Raw genomic sequence first — 21424 nt, 5'->3', positions numbered from 1 at the left:
AATCTTTAGTTCTGTGCAAGTAGAAACGTAGTTGTCTGTGCACATCCAATTTGTGCAACTTGTATTCTCCCTTGTTCTGAAAGTTTGGGAAGAACACTGGTAAATTTATTGACTGATTAATATTTGACTCTGAAGCCACCTTAGGTAAGAAAGATGGGTTAGTCCTGAGGGACACTCTATCCTTGTGAAAGATAAGGTAAGGGGGTTTCATGTACAGAGCTTGTAATTCTGAAACCCTCCTGACCGAAGTAATAGCCACCAAGAAGGCCGTTTTCCACGACAAGAATTTTAACGGAACCGAGGCTGCTGGCTCAAAGGGTGGACTTGTCAGGGCTTGTAAGACTAAGGTCAAATCCCATGGAGGAACCACAGTTTTTACCGGCGGCCTCAAAAGAAAGATGCCTCGCAAGAAAGTTTTGCATAATTTTGCAGATGCCAAGGACCCTAAACCATCACCTACATGAAAATGGGAGATGGCCACCAACTGCACCTTTACCGTAGAAGCACTTGCTCCCTGCCGAAAGATCAGTGAAAGGAAGTCCAGAATAGTCGGAATAGGGACTGTAAATGGGTCCAAGCCCTTGTCTTTAGCCCAGATGGAGAAACGTTTCCATTTACTATTGTAAAGTTTTCTGGTAGACGGCTTATGGGCCGCGACCAGTATGGCCTTAACGGGAGATGAGATGCCGGGAGTCCTAGCCATTATTGGAACTGTATCAACCAAGCCGTAAGCTTGAGGTTGACCAGGTTCGGGGTTTGGCGACCCGCAGGATGCGAGATCAGGTCTGGCATGGGATCCAGAATCCATGGAGGAGCCACACTGTGAGACCGCAGGTAGGGGAACCAGGTCTGTCGAGGCCAGAATGGGGCTATGAGGATAACTTTGCTCCACAACCGATAGGCTTTCTGTATGAATTTTATCATGAGCGGGAGGGGGGGATATGTATATAGGAGACCGGGAGGCCAAGCATGAACTAGAGTGTCTCTGGGACTCTCCCCTTTGGGGGGAAGTACTGTGAAGTACTCGCTGCATTTTGTGTTTAAAGCAGAAGCAAAAAGATCGCAGTGAGGCCAACCCCATTTGCGGAAGATCTGCTTCGCAACAGATGGATTTAGAGACCACTCGTAAGGAGTGAGAAGTACTCGACTCAGTTTGTCCGCTAATATGTTGGACCGTCCCGGAATGTGCGTTGCTATCAGAAACCGGTTGGTGGATATCGCCCATTCCCAAACTCTCATGGCCTCTCGACAAAGGGGATAAGATCTGGTTCCTCCCTGTTTGTTTATATACCAGACTACTGACATATTGTCTGTCTGGATAGCAATATTCCCCAGAGGGAGAAGGTCGTGGAGAGCTTGCAATGCCAAAAGCACCGCCCTCATCTCTAGGACACTGATATGCAAAGCGGTCTCTAAGTACGTCCACGTGCCTTGGATGGATCTGCCTGAACAATGCCCCCCCCCACCCGAGGCGAGAAGTGTCCGTGGTCAACGTGGCTTGGGGTGGGGGAATCACAAAGGGCCTCCCTTCTCTGAGTTCCCGCGCATGGAGCCACCAAAGAAGGGAGTCCTTGCAAACTCTGCTCAGTGGTATTGGCGTGTTCAATGGGTGGAGTGATAGGGACCACTGGACTTGTAGGGTCCACTGTAATATTCTCATTCGCAGGCGTGCGTGAAGGGAGAGACCGATCGCTGCCGCCATAGACCTTAGTGCCCTCAGGACTAACTCCGCCAGAGGGACAGAACTCCGAAGAAGGGTTAACACCTGACATGACAAGCTGCTCAGCCTGTCCGCAGTTAGAGTAGCTCGAGAGATACGGGTATCCATACTGGCCCCTCTGCAGGTTTACTGATATGCCTAAGTTGTGGGCAAGGTTCAGGGTGTAATCCCTTGCCACGCAGAGCTGATGCCTGTTGGTGGCGGTATTGAGACAGTCGTCTAGGTACGGGAAGACCTGAAAGCCCTGAAGTCTCAGGTGGGCTGCAACCACTGCCATGACTTTGGTGAACACCCTGGGGGCTGAGGTAAGTCCGAACGGAAGAACCCTGAACTGATAATGACTGGCTCCCAGCTGGAAGCGGAGGAACCTTCTGGATCGTCTGTCCATTAGAATATGGTAGTATGCATCCTTGAGGTCTATAGAGCACATCCAGTCGTTCTCCCGCAGAAGGGGGAGAATAGGTTGGAGGGTGACCATCCAGAATTTTTCCTTGGGGATGAACAGGTTCAGAGCGGAAAGGTCTAAGATGGGTCTTAGGTCCCCCGTTTTCTTTGGCACCAAAAAGAACCTGGAGTAACAACCCAATCGGGACTGATCTGGGGGGACGGGCTGAATGGCTCTTTTTCTTAGCAACTTCAATATCTCTGAAGCCGCTGCCTCCCTCTGATTGGGTGGTACATCGGGGAGGCGTCTGGTCTTGGGGAGATGGTTTATGAAGGGAATGAAATAACCTCTGGATATGATACGGAGCACCCATCGATCTGTGGTAAGGGACTCCCAATTTGACAGGTGCTCCATCAACCGCCCCCCCAACTGCCTCCAGAGAGGGACAGTCGGGCAAGCCCTCAGGGCTGCTGCGCGGGCCTGTCCGAGAAAGGCTCTCTAGACCCAAAGTTACGCGGCCCCCCTCTGCCTCTGGGCCGGCATCCACCTTGTTCTCCTCTGCCTCTAGAGGACGAGGGGTCCGAAGCTGGATGGGACTGCTGAGATTTACGGAACCATAGCTTCTTTTGTCCCCTCTGATTCCTGGAGAAGGATCGTTGGGGATTAGAGAAGCGGACTCCAACGGCAGACAGCGTCTTCCTGTCCTTTTCGCTTTGGACCAGTGTATCGCAAACAGTCTTGCCAAAAAGTGAAGATCCGTCAAAAGGGGCATTCGCGAAGGACGCCTTGAAGGGATCCGCGAAGTCACAAAGATGGAGCCAGGTGTGACGTCGCAAGACGACCCCGGCTCCGCTGGCCCTAGCGGCTCCCTCCATAGCATGGGAGAGAAGCCGCATGGACGTTTTAGAAATAGATTTTAGAGTGGCCATTCGAGTCGAAAAAACATCCTTGTCTGCGACCGACATGGACTCTGGGGGGGCTGCAGCGTATTCCTTGATCAAGTCTTGCTGTAGCCTAATGGTATGTGCCATATAGTTCAGTGCCCTTATCGAAAAGGTCGCTGAAGCAAACATCCACTTCCCAATACGGTCCAGTGCTCGAGATTCCTTATCTGGCGAGTGAACCGAAGAACTCTCCTGAGCAAGCTCTCTCTTGGTGGCAGCCGCCACCAACATGGCATCGACGGGAGATCTCTTGGCCCAAGACTGCCTATCTGTAGGGGGGCTAAGGACTTTATCAGGACGCTTAGGTATTGGCTCCACGGTGTTGGGCTCCTTCCACGCCCTGGTAGTAATTAAGTCTACCAGGGGGTCAGCCGGAGGGGACACCCAGGAGGTAGATGGGCCTGCCTCAAACGCCTCCAGGAACACGGATTCATCCACGGAAGGTTTTTGGGCAGACCACCCCCCTATAATACGCAACATTTCCATGATGTCTCCGAAGGAGACATCCTCAGGGGGTGACCTTGGGGAACCTTCCCTTTCATCTAAATCCGTGTCAGTGGTAACGGACTCAGGGGAGTCCAGGTGCCTCCTTTTACACTTACGTTTCCGAGGGACCTCCTCGGTGGGACTATCCGAAGAGGGCTCGTCCACGGGTTCTCGTTCCTCCACGGGAACTAGCTGGAGGGTTTGGGCAGGCTGTCCCGATGGTCGGATGACGGAAGATAGACCCTCATACAGTGGGGGTACGGAAGGATCCAAAGCCCGGACCGGGGACCTGGAGGACCTCGACAGTACCCTCTCCACTACCTCAAAAGCCGAAGGAGAACTACTCTCACCAGGCTCCGAAAGCATTCTCCTCGGCGTAGGGATCGGGGTCGGGGCCGATGCGGTTGGTGCTGAGAGAGAGGTGCGCTCCGACCCCAGCGGCGCTGAAGACACCAACTCCCCCGGATCCGACGCTCAGCCCTCGGCCCCGAGAACTCGGATCCGACAAGCTCGAGGGCATAGTCGGCGTTGAAGAGACCAGCACTATCGGTGCCGACAAATTCCCAGCTCCGAAAGGACCGGATCCGATGACTCCGAGAAGGAGTGATTGGGGCAAAAATGGGGGCTGCACTCCCTCCCAGAGGGGGGGGGGGAGGCAAAAAGCACCCCATCTGCATTTGGGTCTGTATGAATCGAAGCATCATCCGATCCATGTCTGCTTCGGTGAGGCTTCTGGTAGATCTAGAAGAAGTTGTCGAGGCAGGCCGGGAGGGCCACCTCGACGACCTCGAGGGAGACCGGTCCTCCTCTTCCGGCTCCGGCGAGAAACTGGGCGAACGGAGCCGAGAGGGGGAGGATCCGGAGACCCTTGAGGGAGACCTAGACACTTTAGATGGTGGGGCCGAGGGTTGAGTCTCGGCCCGCCTTTTATGGGATTTATGTCCCTCTTTATCCCTGTGCCTCTTCTCTTTGGTAGAAGAGGCACCAGCGTCACTCATGCTCGAACCCAAAGAGGGAGGTTGAGTCCCGGGTTGAGCAAGAGGCGCAGAAGGCACCGGGGCTGCCGAGGCAGCCTGAGCCTGGGAGAAAGAGGAAGAAGAAGCCGATTCCTGGGGTAGCTTACCCGACAGGATCAGCTTATTTTTCCTATCCCTAATCACCCGGGGGTTAAAGGCCGCACAAATTTGGCAGGCCACAGATAAATGGGCCACCCCCAGGCATAAAACGCACTGAGTGTGCCCATCAGCTGGTGAAAGCTTATGGCCACACTCAGTACATTTGGAAAAAACGGCTTTGGGCCCTTCAGCCATTTTAGACATCTCTCACACACACACACCCAAACACTAAAGGGGGGAGGGGTGACACAGATGAAAAAACTAACTATAAAAATATAAAACTATAAAAATAACTAAACTACCGATAGGTTAAAACAGGGCCCTACACACACGTATACAACTAAATTTACAAAACTATAGAAAAAAAAAGAGAGTTTTAGTAATTTCACGATCTCACCGAACCAGGAGCTCTTCAAGAGTAGCTACATCAGCCGCGGCAAAAAACGATCTGAGGTAATACAGCAGCTAGCAGGGGATTATGGGTAGGGGGAGGAACTAGGAGCGCAGATCTTGTAGCTTGGAAAGCTGCCGGCTCGGATAAGAAGTCGGATCCGATACCCACAGGTTGCAGAGCAAATGAAGTAACTACTTCAGATTGATAGTTAATATTAAAGATCTTATGTAGAATAGTTACTCATAAATGCATTCAATATCATGCATAGTTAATAAATTCATTAAGCTTGAAGGCAGGGATCACACAGTTTCATTTGAGGAAAACAGATATGGGTTAGGTGTGGAAACAGTTTACATACAAACCTTTTAAGAAAATGTAAATACGCTTTACATACACAGATCAACAGTAGAATGCTATTTACAATACTTACAAGGTTGGGATGTGTGAGGGTAGCTGTAGGAGGTGAGAGCTTAGAGAGAAGCTATAGAAATTGTTGAGAGCTTAGATAGGCTCATAGGAAGATAACTATGAGAGCTGTAGAGCTTGGGAACCAGAGCGAGAACCCCCTTGGATTAGGTTAGGTGAAGGCAGGTACATTTCCATTTAGTGGACAGGTGTTTGAATAGTTGGGTTTTGAAGTTTTCTGAGTTTGGTATGGTTCTTAGTGTGGAGGGAAGGGAATTCCATTTTTTGCCTAGTGAGAAAGCTAGGAGAAGCTGGCCACAGGACGTTTAGGTTTATGGATAGTAATTAAGTTCTGATTTTCAGATCTGAGAGCTCTGTTGGGTGTATATTAGTTAGAGCAGGACATTTTGTTGGGTGAAATATGAGTCTATGTGCAGTAGTGAGTTGGAGATAGTCTGGGTAGTTTGGGAGTTCAAGCCAATTCAGGGATTGTAGGGTTAAGGCAGTGATGGGTGGTATTTTTAGATTTAGAGGCAAATTTAGAGATTTTGTTGTAGCAGTTTTCTAGTTTAGAGGTGATAGAGGAGGACAGGTTGGTTAGGAGAGGGGCTCCTTATAATAAGGAAGAAAAAAAATAAGTCGAGGCCAGAGTTTGCCTGGTAGAGTTGGACAGAAAGCGATTATTCCTATACAGCATACCTAGCTTTTGGTGGGTTTTCTTAATATTTTGTTGAATATGAATATCAAACTTCAGGTGTTCATCTACAGTAATGCCAAGTAGTTTGGCAGAAGGGACTACTTCTATAGGTGAGTTCATTTGACTATAGACTTTGAAGTTGTTTTTATCGTAGGAGAGGGTCTTTGTGGGAGGGAATAGTAGAATCTTTGATTTATTTGCATTGAGAGAGAGGTGGTTTTGGCGCATCCAGTTTTCAGTTGCTGAGAAGGAAGTTTGGATTTTAGTCAGCAATTCAGAGAGGTTTGAGGCAGAGCAGACTAAGGTTGAATTGTCTGCATATTGAATGATTTTAGCATCAGGAATAGCAGTGTGAAAGTTATTGATGAAGATGTTAAAAAGCACTGGCGCAAGGATGGATCCCTGTGTTAAGCCAGTTGGGGTAGGTAGGAAGGAAGAGATGGAGTTCTTCCATTTGACTGCCTGTGATCTGTCTGAGAGATAGCTGGAGAACCAGGATAAAGCATTATGTGAGAGATTAAGGTTTGAGAGATGACAGAGAAGGTGCTTGTGGGAAACAGTATCAAGGCTTTAGACAGATCGAGTAAAACAGTAGAAACTAAGTGGCCTGAATCTCGGCTTGAATGACAGTTTCTAGGAAAGAGAGTAGAGCGGTTATTGTGCTATGGCCTGGACGGAAGCCATGCTGGGTAGGAGTGAGAAGATTGTTTTGGGTCAGGAAAGGCATAAGTTGGAGGTAGATGCATTTTTCTAGGATTTTGGAGATTGGTGAGAGCAAAGCAATGGGGCGAAAGTTTGAGATGCTGGTATTTTTGCCTCCTTTATGAAGAGGAAGAATATAAGCTGAGTGCCAGAGTTTGGGGACATATGATTCTTTTATGGATTGGTTGATAATGATACTGATTGGGAGTGCAATGCCATCAGTAGCACATTTTAGGAAGGAAGAGGGAATATTGTCGGGAGAGTTAGAGCAAGTTTTAAGTTTAGACAAAAGTTTTTTTATAAAGTTAGTGGAGATGGGTTTGAGTTCAAACAGATGAGGTGAGTTAGAAGGGGGAAAGTGTAGAGCAGTTGGGTTATTATTGGGAAATGTCTTGGTGAGGGTAGTAACAGTGTCTATGAAAAATGAGGTAAATTCAGAGTCTAGTTTGACATCAGATTTACTTGGGTCAGGACAGGGATTATTCTTGGAGCCTGGATTGAGGAGTGAGTTTACTGAGTTCCAGAAATTTTGGGGGTTTTTATTGTTATTGGACTGACTGCGGTGGTGGTGCTGCAGTAGCGTTGTCGCCTCACAGTCAGACGTTGCCCGTTCGATTCTCAGTTAGAGCGTCTTCTGTGTGGCGACATGCATGAATGGGCGTTCCTTCGTTGAAGGTTGTGCGTTAGGCCCAGCAAGCCAGCACATAAAACTCTACTGCCAATCATTAGCGAAACAGAGTTCCGCTGTGGCAACCCCTAACCGGGAAAAGCCGAAAGACACAAACAAACAATTGTTATTGGACTGAATTTGATATAATAGGATTTTTTGTCTTTGGTAATTAGTCATTTTGCAGGGTTGCAGAGCTGTTTATATTGGAGCAAAGTATTGTCCAGTTTATTGTTTTGGTAAAGCTTCCATAGTTTGTCTCTGTGGTGGATAATCTGTTTTGTGTCTTTGGCTAGCCAAGGCGCAGTTTTAGTTTTTATCCTTTTGTTTCTTAGTGGGGCTGTTTCTTTTCTTTTTCAGCTGAGAAGGGAGGTCCACAGTTGTGGAGGATGACATCATAGCCATATGGGTTAAGGTCTGAAGATGGTTACTTTTTTAATTAAGAACCCAGGGAATTAAACTTACTTATACTTATCTTGGGGGTGAATTCTTGACAAATGGCACAGTTTTTTTATGTCATTTTGGCCCCCAAGCAAAAAAAAAAAAATGTGTAGGCATTTATCACAATTCCATTTTCTCCTAACAGGCATAATTAACTTCTCACCCAAAAACTTATTCAATAGAGGAAGGGTCCCCAACAGGGTAGTTAGTTGCCTGACATCTTCTGTCAAGATAGCAGCCAAGTGGTCTGTGGACATCCAAGGTATGCATTATCCTTTCCCCCATATCTTTAGGTTCAGAAAAGAAAACGGAGATGGATAGCTTGGCTTAAAGTAAACTTGGACAACACTTTAGGCATAAAAAAGGATTAGTTCTCAAATAAACCCTGTCCCTGTGGAAAATGAGATAGGGTTGACTCACCATCAATAAAACTGCTTTCCTGTTAAGAACCTCAAGTCAGTTAGGTTAGCTGGTTCAAATGGATAAAATGTTAGCTTCTCCAACACAAAATTAAGATTCCAAGGAGGGACCACCAGTTTAGATGGAAGACTCTTGCGCAAAACCCTTTACAAAAAAATTGACAAGAGACTGCATTGAAACAGAATGATCGAGGGGCATATGTGCTGAAATGGCTGGTAAATAAACCTTGCTAGAGGAATAAGAAAGGTCATAGGATAGCATCTCACACAAATATTGTAAAACCAGAAAACTAGCCCTGAATAGGTGCTTGCTATGTTGTTGGTACCAACTGGAAAACCTTTTCCATTTGCTAATACATGATTTTTTATTAGCTGGTTTTATTGCTTCTTTTAGTACCTGCTGCATATATTCAGTAAACAGGTGCCTAAAAGGAATTAAGTCCTTATCATCCAGGCAGTCAAATGAAGTTGACTGATATCAGGGTGTATCAAACACCCTTGTTCCTGTATAAGTAGATCAATCTGTGAGCAAGACTGGGGTAAATGGCCCTGACCATTTCCAAAAGAAGGGAGAACCATTGTTGTCTGGGTGAGAAAGGAGTCACCACATCGATCTTGGGGGATTCCCTATCAATCTTCAGAAGTACCCTGGATATTAATAGAAAGGTGGAAAAGCACACATGAACATTTCAATCCACGTAAAAGAAAAGGTATCTATCTTCCAGGCCTTCTTGTATGGAGACATGGAACAGAATCTTGCCAGTTAATTGTTCAGAGAGTAGGCAAATAGATCTACTTGAGGAACGCCCCAGAGATGGATCAAATCTTGGAAGACCCCTTGATCTAGTTTCCATTCTTGAGGTCCTGCTTAGTTTGTCTGCCATACAATTTTGCTCTAACACAAATAGGATGCCTGCAGAGTGAGACTGTACTATGAAGCTGTATCCCAAGCTAACAAGACTAGTCTGCAAAGAGGGTACTACCTGGTTCCCCATTGCTTACTGATGTACCACATGACTGTAGTATTGTCTGTCACAATATGAAGAGGTCTCAAAGGACCAAATAAGATCCAGAGAGATGTGTGTTTTGATCAGGGCCAACATCTTTGAGATTTATGTGCTTTTATCTCTCCTTAGTGTCCCACATACCCTACCCTTTATCCCTCCTAAAACTGCTCTCCATGCAAAGTCCAAGGTGTCTGTGGTAATTCACTGCTTTGGTAGAGGGAGGGAGACGGAGACACCTGGATTTAACGATATATGTTGTCTCCATCAAATGATTTCTCTTGTGGTGGGACCAAAGAGACTTCAGATACTACTGTACCCTTCTCATGTGGAGTCTTGCCTGGGCTATCATGAGAATCATAGAAGACATGAGACCCAAAATCCTGAGGCATTCCCTTACAGTGATTGAAGATTGAATGGAAAATCTTAGGTTTAGATCTAGATTTATTTTTTTCCTGTGAAAGAAAAGCTATTTGAACTGAGGTGTCTAGTTGACATCCCAGGAACACAATCCTGTGTGAAGGAGTCAAGAAAGACTTTTGAAAGCTTTATTGGAATCCCAACTTGTGTAAGAAATCTTTCACCAAGAGAGAGAGTGATAGAAAGAGAGAGGGAGATTACTGACACTTTGAAGACTCTGCAGAGATAAGCAAGTTGTCTAAATATGGAAAAATGTGGATACCCCATAGCCTACAATGAGGTATAACTGGAGTTAGACAATGCAAACACTCTTGGTGAAGTAGATAGTCAAAAAAGTAAGGCAGAAAACTGATAATGTGATTCAGACACACAAAACCTTAAGAAACATCTGAAATCTGGATGAATAGGGATGTGATGATAACCATCTTTTAAGTCTAGCGTTAACAGGAAACTTGAAAGTGGAAGTAGTAGTAACAGGTTGTGAAGCAATGCCATTTTGAATTTGGGTACCATCACAAACAGGTTTAGGAAAGAAAGAAATTTCCAGAACTGGTCTCCAAGCATTCTCTTTCTTTGGTACCAAGAACCTTCCTTGAATAAAAAAACTTTCCCATCTGGGAAGGAGGAACTACTTCCATCACTCCTTGGGACAGCATGTGATGAGGAACCAATGGAAAATGGAAACAAAAGAGTATGATCTGGAGAATGAGGAATGTCCCCCTGGAAATGAGGAATTTCCTCCCACAACCATCTGAAACCATGATGAATGTTCTTCAGAACTCATTTATCTGAAACTATTTCCTGCCAAACAGAAAAACAGAGATTCAGTCTTTTTGGAAGAAAAAGGAGCCAAGGTGGGAGGGGGTCACAATGTTTCTTGAATAGTCATTTACACTTGTTTAACTTTCCTTGGTTTGGCAAGGTTCAAGGCTTCTTTTTGGAACCTCCTTCCCATTTCTTCTTTAACATCTGTTTACCCAACTTTGTTGACAAATGTTTATTCTACATTTTGCAAAAAATCAATGAGGAGTTAAAGAATCCCTTAGTAAATTTGGAAAAGGAGGGCTGAAAAGCTTAGAGATTCTCTGGATCAGCTTACCCCTTTCAACACACTCTTTCTGCAGCAGAGGGGCCGGAAACTAAATCTATATCCAAAGGGAATTGAAACCTCCTTCCCATTTCTTCTTTAAAATCTGTTTACCCAACTTTGTTGACAAATGTTTATTCTACATTTTGCAAAAAATCAATGAGGAGTTAAAGAATCCCTTAGTAAATTTGGAAAAGGAGGGCTGAAAAGCTTAGAGATTCTCTGGATCAGCTTACCCCTTTCAACACACTCTTTCTGCAGCAGAGGGGCCGGAAACTAAATCTATATCCAAAGGGAATTGAAAACCTCATTTTTAGCATCATCTGGGAGGTTCTGAGAAAGCAGCCATTCAAATCTCCTCAAAACAGTACCAATGGTTATAGCCCCGGAAGAAGTAACACCAGAGTCAAAGTACACACTGCAAATAATAAGTAGTGACCTATGTAATAGAAGAAACCAAATTATTTAAAGGACATACTTGTTCACAAGAAGCTGCAGATACTCATACTTTTCGCAATTACTCAAAACAAACATTAACATGTGAACCTCACAATTCAAAATTCTGAAAATCAAAGTTGCACAAGTACACACTTTTTTCCCATGCTTGTCAGTAATGTTCCATTCTTATCAGAAAGAGTAGGACTGGAATTAACTAAGTGTTTAGTAGTAGTGACATCAACTAAAGCTATAGCTGCTGGGTCAGTTTTGGGAAAAGGTTTAAGTATAAAATTTTAAACGAATGAGGAATTTTAATACATACTATCTGCCTTTTTAGAGGCAGCTGACTGTCAGGAAAATTGCAGGGAGTAACACATGCTCCCTCTAGAGCAGACAGAACAAGAATTTACAAGAAGGATCAATAGCTTTAATTAAACCCTGAGCCAGACCCAGTAAACTACTTCTGCCTAAAGAAATCTGAGGAAAAGTACAGACATGCTTAGTTTTCTGTTTCTTTCTGACAGGAAAAATGGGGCCACCCATGTCACTACTGACAGCAGCAGCTTCCCCAGGGATGGGTGCAGCATTCTGACACAACATTGAAGCCTTACCTGTTTCCGCTCCCAGGACCAGTAAGAGTGTCCTTCCCTTGCCTACTGAGGGGATGTGGTTAACCACCAGTCCACAGTGGCTGTAGGTTCTACACCAGAGAGATAGTACAGTTGTGTACACTTACCATAAATGTAGATGTTTGAATGTATTCACTGTTGCAGTCATTACATTTGGGTAATCTGCTGGCAGGTTTCCCTCAGACGGCCTGATTAACAAAGTCTTGGGTCCTGCATCGGTTGCTGTCCCTTCTTCCATGATGTCAGGTCATCAGGGGTATAAAACATGCAGCCGATGCCACTACATCAGTTTTTCTTGCCCCAGATGTCAGGTGCCCCCCAAATGGGGAGCAAATAAAATTAAAAACATAAAAATATACCTCCAACCAAAAGCAAATACACCAAAAAGGCTTTTAAGCATAGAAAAAGAAAGTAGAGGTACAGTCAGAGAAAAAACAGGGGGCTGGAGAGAGAGTAACCAGGACTGAACAATGAATACACTCGAACATCTACATTTATGGTAAGTGTACACAACTGTACTATGTTCTTCATGTTTCACTGTTACAGTCATTACATTTGAGTAGATTCCGAAAGCTATGGTTGGGAGGAGGAATTTATACAGCATTAGGGCCGGCTATAAGGCCCTGCAAGACAGCAGTGGCAAAGCCAGCTCTGGATTTACAGAAAATTGGTAAATGATAATGCTTGGTGAAAGTATGTACAGAACTCCAGGTTGCAGCTTTTAGAATATCCCTAGTAGGAACACCTCTGAGAAAGGCTGCAGAAGTAGATGCAGCCCTGGTGGAATGAGATCTGATCCCCTGACGGATAGGTTTTCCATGGTGCTTATAGCAGAAATGAATGCAATGGCTTATCCATTTAGAAATGGTTTGTTTTGAAATAGCCTTCCCCTCTGTCCCAGCAGCAAATGCTACTAGCAATTGTTCATATTTTCTTCAAAATTTAGTTCTGTCCAAGTAGAATCTAAGTTGTCTGTGCACGTCCAAGGAATGCAGAATCTGTTCCCCTTTGTTCTGTGGATTGGGATAGAAGGTTGGCTAATGAATGGACTGATTAAGAGCCACACTGGAAACCACCTTGGGCATGAAGGATGGATTGGTCCTCAGAGATACCCTGTCCGCATGAAAGATGATAAAGGCTCCACTGCCATAAGGGCCTGTAATTCAGATATCCTTCTAGCTGAAGTGATTGCTAAGAGGAAGGCTGTTTTCCAAGAAAGAAATTTTAAGTCTGCAGTAGCAGCTGGCTCGAAGGAGGTAGAGTGAGCTTCTCCAAAACAAAGTTAAGGTCCCAGGCAGGGATAGGAGCTCTCCTGGGTGGTCTCAGGTTCTTTGCCCCTCTGAGATACTGCTTGAGCAGGGGCTTGAGCAGGGGATGAGAAAAGTGGGGTGGTTCTGTGTTATAGTGAGTTGAAATAGCTGAAGCATGGATTTTAATAGAGGAAAAAGACAGGCCCTTGTGAAGCATCTCAGTTAAGTATTGCAAAATCTGAGGTAAATTGAGCGCTGCTGTGCTCATCCCTAAAGACTGGTTCCAGGCACAGAACCTTTTCCATTTGTCAGCATAAGATTTTCTAGTACTAGGTCTTCTCGCCTCCAAGATGACATCCATCACAGGTTTGCTGAGGGATGCTAAGGGAGAATTTAAGTGATTAGTCAAGCTGCAAGGTTCAGTGTTGGGAGCTGAGGGTGCGGAATTTGGTTCTCCTGCTGAGACAGCAAGGAAGGTGTCTGAGGCAGGTGCCATGGAGATATTTGTGACACACTGCGCAGGAGTGGGTACCAGTGTTGGCGTGGCCAGTCTGGAGCAATCAAAATCATTCTTGGTTTGTCCTGTTTGACTTTTAGCAGGACTTTGGAAAGCTGAGGCAGAGGGGGAAAGGCGTAGACTGATAGGTTTTTCCAGGCCTTTTTTGTGGGGAGTCCTTGTGCAAAATTTGTCCAAATGGTAGTTCTGGGGGGAGGCAAATAGATCTATGTCTGGGCTCCCCCATTTGCTTGTCAAAATGTTGAAAAGCCATGGTTCCAGTTTCCACTCATGTGGGTCCCTGAGATTTCTGCTAAGTCCGTCTGCCAGTGTATTCAATTTTCCTGGCAGGAATTGAGCTTATAGGTGCACTTGGTAGCTCAAGGCTGTGTTCCACAATGCCATGGCTAGTCTGCAGAGGGGGTAGGAATGTGTACCCCCCTGCTTGTTTATGTACCACATAACCGTGGTGTTGTCCGTCTTTACCATTAGTTGTCCTGGAAGAATGTAGTCCTTGAAGACTGTCACAGCATTCTGTACAGCTAACATTTATTGTTGATTGATATGTAGGTGCATTTGATTTGGGTTCCATTTGCCCCGAGTGCACTTCCCTGCCAGGTGAGCCCCCCATGATTAGTCTGATGCATTTGTAGTTAAGGTTTGGGAGGCAGGGGGTAGTGTGAATGGCAGTCCCTTGTTTTGGTGGCAGGCCTCTGCCCACCATAGGAACTCCAGTTGCAGGCAAGGTATGATAGGAATCGTTTCCAGGCTGTGACAATGCTGACTCCATAGACTTATTAAGTACCAGTGAAATTTCCTCATATGCAGTTTTGCATATGGAATTAGAAGAATGCAGAAGGCCATGAACCCCAAGGCATGCAGTATTTGTCTTGCAGATAGTAGGGTTTTTGTGGCCACTTGTTTGAAGTAAGTTACCAAATTAATTTGCTTTTCTGGCATGAGGAAAGCCATCTGGGCAGTTGTATTCAAGCCTGCACCCACAAATGTAATCTGTTGAGAGGGTACCAGTTGTGATTTCTTTTCATTTATGGTGTACCCCAGACAAGTTAGAACCCTTTTAACAAACGCCAGATGATTTATAAGTATGGCCTGGTTTTCTGCCTGAATTAGACAATCGTCCAGGTATGGATATATTTGAATATTTCTTTGCCTGCAAAATGCAATTACTGGAGCCAGGCACTTTGTGAATACCCTGGGCACAGTAGACAAGCCAAAAGGGAAGTGCAGATAACTGATAGTGCAAGTAGCCTGCTTTGAAGCGTAGGTATCTTCTGCAAGATTCCCTGATTGGGATATGCAGGTAAGCTTCTTTTAAATCTAGAGTTGCCATCCAAGCATCTTTGCCTAGCACAGGAAGTAATTAGTGAAGAATATTGAATTTTGGAATGTCCAGAAAGGTGTTTAGAGTAGACAGGTCCTGAATTGGACGCCATGATTTGTCTTTTCTGGGTACCAGGAAAAGCCTGGAATAGAAACCTTTTCCCTTTTCCTCTTCTGGTAGCAGCTGAATAGCCCCCATGTTTAAGAGGGAAAGTACTTGTTAAGCCTCTGCCCACTGATTTGGGGGCAGGTCTGGCCACCTGTTTGGTGTTGGCAATGTGTGGAAATGAAATCTGTATCCCTGGGACAGTATATTTAAAACCCATTTGTCCTGGGTTATGAGTTCCCAGTTTTTTGCATGAAGAGCAATCTTTCCCTCCAAAGGGGTGGCTAAAAGGTAAGTGCTTGGTAATTTTAAAGGAAAGTCATTGAGACTGTTTACCAAAGGGGGTGTCTTGTTACTTCCAGATTTGGAAGTGGAGGCCCCCCACTGCTTAGTTCTGAGAGTCCCCTAGGACTGAAACCTGGTGCTTTTGGTGTGTCTGGGTTTGGCTTGAGAGGAGCTGGAAAGGACCAATTCTTAGTAGGCCAGTGCCTACTAAATCTAGGAGGTTGCGCTTGCAAGAAATCTTTTACAGTTTCCATAGATTTAGCTTTATCTTCCATCTTTTTTAGAACTTCTTCAGCCTTATTGCCAAACAGGCCGTCCTGATTTAAAGGAGCATCCAACACTTTTGCTTTAACATGATCAGGCAGAGATTGCTCCTTAAGCCAAGCATGCCTTCTAAGCACAGACCCAGTAACAGCAGCCCTGCAAGAGGCCTCTACAGAATCAAAACCACATTGCAAAGTATGTTTTCCAACTTGTTCAGCAGAATGCAATAAATCCTGTAAATCTTTATTTTCCACTCAGTCAGAGATCAGCATCATTTTCTGTTTAAGCAGTCCAATAATATGCTGTTGATATTTTAACATATGAAATTGGCAGTTTAAAGCCCTAATTGCCAAGGTTGCAGAAGTAAAAACCTTTGTACCCCATCTATCCAGCGCCCTGGAGTCTCTATCAGAAGGGGTAGGATTTTTAGCAGTAGAAGCCTTAATGCCCTTGGGCCCTTGAGAAACAGTTTCTGGATTCGCAACAGGATTTTTGAAAAGGAACTTGTGGGACTCGGGAACCCTGTAGTATCTGTCAGGTTTACTAGGAGCTGGAGGCAGGGATTCAGGGGCCATACTGGATTCTGAAAACACATCATCAACAATGTCTAGTACAGGAGGCATAGCCAAAGGCCTATGCTGAGGTAGAAGAAGGAAATCCCAAAGCCTCTTTTTTGCTTCAGAAAATTCCTGACTTTCCCAGTGGAAATGCTCCCTTAAGGTATGTAAAGTTTCCCCAAAAGAAAAGTCCTCAGGGGGAAGCAGAGGGAATGCATCACAATCCTCATAAGTAGGTATGGACAAATCCAGGTCATTAGAAGAATCAGAAGAAACAGAGTCCTGATCAGAAGATTTATAGTCGAGCTCAGCCCTAGGCCTCTTAGAAGGGGCGGGGGGGGGGTGTTGACTACCCCTGATTAGAGTAATAAGATCGTCAGCCATTTTGATCATTTGTTTTTTAGTCATAGGCGGCTGAACATGTGGCCTGGGCATCAGTTTTTTAGACATAGAACAAGATTTAGGCCTTAGTATAGAACGTGGAGTCGGTTTAATATGAAAGTCTGTAGGCCTAAATACACCCTCAGAAGCTGGTGCCTGCACAGCGGCTCCGGACCCATCCAAGGTAGAGACATCCGGGGGTTCCATAGGTACCAGATTCTGAATGGGTCTCAGTAGAGGCCTGCGAGTCAGAAGTAGCGGGTATCAGGGGCTGTGAAAGCACCTCACTGAGTACCGGCAAACTGGCGACTGGCTTAGGAGAAGTGTCGTCGGCAGTTTCGGACCTCGATGGCCTATCTCTGTCTTTATCTTTGCATTTTTTTGGAATCCCAGTAGTCGGATGGCAAACTGATGTCATTTCTGGATAATTAAACTGAGAACCGAAATATTTAGAGGCAAAAATGTACCGGCGACAGATATTTGGCTGATTAAATAAAACACAAAACCGACAGCAAGGTATGTCGTGGTCAGGGCCTAGGCAAGGAATACAGTACAAATGAAAATCTTTATGAGGTATTTGCTTTCCACAAGTAATGCAGTTATTAACTTTTACTGACATAGGTAAGGAGCAAGAAAAAGCTTCCCCACCGGGGTACCTAGCTTTAAGTTGAAGACTTCGGTTCTGAAACTCGAAAACGAAAATTTCAGGAGTCAGCCGACCGGCACTTGCGAACTGCTTCTGATTCGGGCACCGCACGACAAGAAAGACGGATGTAATGGTGTCGGCTGCATGTTTTATACCCCTGATGACCTGACATCATGGAAGAGGGGACAGAAACCGACGCAGGACCCAAGACTTTGTTAATCAGGCTGACTGAGGGCAACCTTCCAGCAGATTACCCAAATGTAATGACTGCAACAGTGAAACACGAAGAACACCTGGGGTAAAAGCTAAATGTTCTGAAGGACAAGAAATGGCCACAGCATAGTCACCCACCTGCAGCTGAGATAAATTCCTAGCCTACTGTGGTGGCCATGGCTGTTTGCTTAACTTTTCCTTCTTGTGGCTGGAATAAGAACAGACTGTGGGAACAGTAGTTTGTTCCATGGTCTAGCTGAAAATGGTGCCTCTTTCCTGGGGAAGACAATCAGCACATGCTGGTAAAAACTACAGGTCTTTAAAAGTAACTTTATTTTCACAGAAAAAGTGAGTAAAAAGTACTTTGAAACACTTTGGTAGCCCCTCAAAAGTGAAATGAGCACAATTTCTCCACAAACAAAAAAAAAGTTTTTTAGTTGCTTCACACAACTTTTAAACTGATAGGAAAAAAGAGTGCTCCCATTTAAAAATACAACAATCTTATGACAGTCCTTTAAAACACAAAACTACTAGCATTAAAATAAATTTCCTGAAGAGAAAAGTAATAAAACCCAAACAAGATTTAAAAAAAGGAAGGTTTTTCCCAAAAAGGAATGTATGTGCACAGCAAAGGAATGGGATCCAGTATCTGTCTGCCTGGGATGACATGATTGACAGACCATGATGCTTTGCCAGAGATGGCCTGCACCTGTCGCCCTTGGGATTCCAGATACTGGCTAAGGCTCTTGGCCACCCCTACAATGCCTTTTTAGGCAAGGTTCAAATGACAATTCACCACCGTAACAGGTACAAGCAAGCAAAATCTGATGGTAATGCTACTCAATGCTAGCAGTCTAAACCTCAAAATGCATTCACTCGAGGCACTCCTTAAAATGGGGAACATCAACATCTGTGCAGTGACAGAGACCTGGTTCAAGGCTCCAGAGAGCACCCCTGCATTACCAGGCTATAATTCATACCACACCTTTCGGCCACCTAACCTAGATGAAAACACTAAAGGTGGAGGTGTGTCCATAGTCATTAAGGATATCCACACCTCCAGGCTAGTTGCTCAGCATAATGCATCCAAGATTATCCAAGTGCAAACAACTCTGGGCAAGACCACAATCCAAATTGTAATGCCCCCGGATTCCCACTCCTCATTTCTTGATACACTGGGAAATATTAGGGTACAACCCAACACCCTAACAATGGGTGATTTCAACTACCGCACCATTAACTGGGACAACTACTCATGCACCAACTCTTTTGCTTAACGTTTTCTGGAATTCATAAACTCTAATGCCTTGGATCAACTTATCCACACCCCCACCAGGGGCAGCAATGTCCTAGACCTGGTCATTACCAACATGGGTGACCGATGTTCCACACCAGAGGTCAATTCCTCGTTGGTCAGATCCGACCACAAGCTAATCATCCTAGACATTCATATCCCGCCCCCACCCCCCATTAGCGAAACCACCATAAAAAATTTCTCCAAAGCCAACTTCACACTTCTTAAGACAGAAGTGGCAAACTTCACAACACCCACTCCACAAAGCGGGAGCCACCACAGACCACAGGAACTACCACCCCATAAGCCTAACAAGCCTGGTCTGCAAGGCCATGGAATGTATCATCATGGATCTTATACACAAAGACACTGGTAATCTCCAAACTCTCGACCCCACCCAGTTCGGGTTAGTAAAAAGCAGATCATGTCTGCTAAACCTGATAGACTTCTTTGAAGCAGTCACCAAAGCCCTAGACGAAGGTAATGTGGTTCACACAGCCTATCTAGATCTCGCCAAGGCATTTGACACCTTCTCCCACACTGGAATTACAGATAAACTCACTAAACTACGTACAATTCCCTATATCACAAGGTGGGTTGCCAACTGGCTCACTTTCAGAACCCACACTGTGAAAGCAGCAGACTCAAAATCCGACTTCAGACCAGTGACAAGTGGAGTACCACAGGGTTCAGTCCTGGATCCTCTCCTGTTTGGTATCTACTTTTCTGAAGTACAGGCTAACACAGAAGGTCTTTGGCTGATGAAGTTCGCAGATGACTGCAAACTAGGAGCCATAAGTGAAACTCCTAATGATGTAGACATCCTAAAAAAGAGCATCATGGAGACAGATGCCTGGTGTCAGAACCATGGCCTCAAGCTCAATGCCAAAAAGTGCATTGTCATCCGTTTTGGTAAAAACTCTGTACCCATGAGCTACCACATAGGTGGTAGTCTACTTAACACCAAAAGTGTGATAAGAGACCTTGGGACACAGGTGGACAGTAGTCTCTCCTTTGATAATCACATTGCAACAGTAGTCAGAAAATCCTAAGTGGCACACCTCATCACAAAAGGTTTCTCATCCAGGAAAAAAAAGAGGTCATTGTTCCCCTCTACTCGTCACTCATTAGCCCCATTATAGAGTACAATGCCCCTTTTGGTATGTACCTCACAAGACATCTACAACAACTGGAAAGGCCGCAGAAATACCTCACAAAGAGGATTACCGGCCTCAAACAGATGTCCTACACAGACCGTCTCAAAAAACTCCAGCTTTATTCCATCGCATATCACCTACTCAGAGGCGATCTCTGCCTAACATACAAAGCTATGTCAAACCCAGAGCTGTTGGACATACTCCACTTAAAGAAATACTAATCCCTCCAAGCTACATGCTCTAGGGACCTAAATCTTGTCACTACAATAAGCAGAACATGCTGGAGGGATAGATTCCTGTCCCAGAGACTTCCCATACTCTGTAACAAACTACCTATCTATATCAAACAAAGCTCCTCATTAGCACTCTTCAAGAAAAATCTTGATGATTGGATGGGAAATTGGAAATTCACCACGGGGATCACCTCTGTGGCTCTGCTTGACAGGGGCACAGGAAATAATATTCTTGGGTGGCGAAAGCCAGAATACCTTTTTGGCTAGGCTTATATAGACCCTAGGGCTAACAGCCTAGCGCCTACCTATGAACCAAGTGGACCATCAATCCTCTAAAGCCTTACAGGGGCATATGTTTTGGTGACAGTAAAGCTCTGAAGGGCTTGGTACCCAAACCTGTTTTTTAGTCAGCTCTGCTCAAGTTACCTGACAGTTTACATGTGTGGAAGGTGTCCTGAAGATTTGGAAGCTGCCTGGCTGTTAATATCCTTGGCAGGATAAAACCCACATATAGTAAGGCTACTACAGCATTGATCAATATGACGAACATCTGTGATTATCTACAAAGTATAAATTCCTTTTGTTGAGCATAATTTGGAACTATAAAGCAAAGTCATGTAGGATGAGACACATGGATATGAGGTTTTTAACAAATATGGATATGCCCTTGTTGCTAGTACTGGTTCTAAATGAGTGATAAGTAGTGGACCCAGAACAGAAGGAGGGAGAAATCTTTCCTTACACTGGATCCAGGTTTAGCTAGCAATGAAGATGCGTATGTTCTCCAGTTAAAGGAAACCTTCCAAGTCAGACATTTTGCCTCTGAGGCAGCTTGTGTTGAGTAGGACCACCTTGATGCATGGCAGATTGGAACCTATCACAATGGAATATCTACTAATTTCACTTTCCCTGAAGAAAGGCACTATGGAATGAAAACAGTTTTAGCCAATGTACAAAAACCCTCAAAGGAAAGGTTCAGCCTATCCCTGGCAAAGCAGAAAAATATGTTTGCCCTGTTCTCCAAGGTTGTGAGAAACTAGATCTCATTGAATTACATTATTTATGTAGTGAATCATTAAAAACAAATTATAGTTGATTTGCATTTTAGCATCATTCTAGGAGAGTGCAGAATAATCAACACAAGGGATTTCCCCTATTTAAGAACATACGAGAGTTTCACCACATCACTATGCATTTTCTCCAAGATGGACCATCTGTGATTATCCCCCACCCCCCCGAATGAGCAAC

General features: G+C 44.9%; 1 protein-coding gene across 1 annotated transcript in view; it reads right to left on the bottom strand.

Moving 5' to 3' along the window:
• KIAA0825 (KIAA0825 ortholog) overlaps positions 1-21424 on the bottom strand; it is a 1661419-nt gene that overhangs the window by 338083 nt on the left and 1301912 nt on the right. The window lies entirely within an intron of this gene.

Source organism: Protopterus annectens, chromosome 2.part2, assembly GCF_019279795.1.
Source record: "Protopterus annectens isolate FY-2018-M chromosome 2.part2, PAN1.0, whole genome shotgun sequence".
Classification (NCBI taxonomy): Eukaryota; Metazoa; Chordata; order Ceratodontiformes; family Protopteridae; genus Protopterus; species Protopterus annectens.
Note: the sequence above shows the minus strand (reverse complement) of the source record. Positions and strands in the feature narration are given on the sequence as shown.